This window comes from Myotis lucifugus, unplaced genomic scaffold, assembly GCF_000147115.1.
Source record: "Myotis lucifugus unplaced genomic scaffold, Myoluc2.0 scaffold_152, whole genome shotgun sequence".
In the NCBI taxonomy this organism is placed as follows: domain Eukaryota; kingdom Metazoa; phylum Chordata; class Mammalia; order Chiroptera; family Vespertilionidae; genus Myotis; species Myotis lucifugus.
In genome coordinates this window covers 560,173-561,025 of record NW_005871200.1, presented here as the reverse complement: position 1 = coordinate 561,025, position 853 = coordinate 560,173, and positions in this window count along the sequence as shown.

Genomic DNA, 853 nt, shown 5'->3' with positions numbered 1-853 from the left:
AGTGGCTCAGCCTTGGCCACTTACCTGAGGTGGACACTCTTCGCACATCCCCTTTGTGGGCTTGGCTTTGTGCACAGTCTGTGTACAGCCTTGATGGTAGCTGGTATCACTGGGAGGAATTGACCTCCAGGCCAATTGGCTTTGAGAATCAGCTCTGTCTGTAGTGGGAGAACTTCTGTGCTGGAGACACCCTTATGGGGCAAGACTTGCTTCAGTGGGGCTTTGGTGCTCACTGAGTCTGCCCTCTGAGTGTGTCCCTTATGGATCTGAGGAGTTGTAATCTGGATGGTCCCACTCTGACCACTGGGTACACTGGCACTTGGATCTCTATGGAGGTGCTAATTTAGCCTCTGCCGGAGGCTACCCAGCGGGAGCTATGGAGAGACCTGCAGATTCCTCTTCTTTGTTTGGGATTTGGAAGTGCCCAGATGAGGCCCAGCTGTGAAGCAATGCAAGCTGCTGTGGGGCCTTGGGTCTTCTTCTGGATGTTCTGGGTCTCTCTGACCCAGCTGCAGTTTGTTAGGTAATTTTAGATTGCAAAGGGCCAGGTCATTCATATGCAAAAGCCACTGTGTACAGCTTGGGTGGGGCGGGGTCTCAGGAATCAACAGGGAGGAGCAAATAGCTATGGCTGGTCCTCAGTCCTGCCCTAAGAGGTCCCAGGTCTCAGTGTCCTGGTAATCACTGCAAGCACCTCTGAGAGAAAGCTGCCCTCGAGTTCTGCCCGCTGCCAGGCAGTCCAGTTTCTCCCCGTGTAAGTCTGGGTCCTCAGAGACTCACCCAGAACTGGAGTCAGGGCCGTCGGGAGCTTGTGTCTCCCTCCCAGTTGAAAAAGACAACCGTGTCCTCAGTT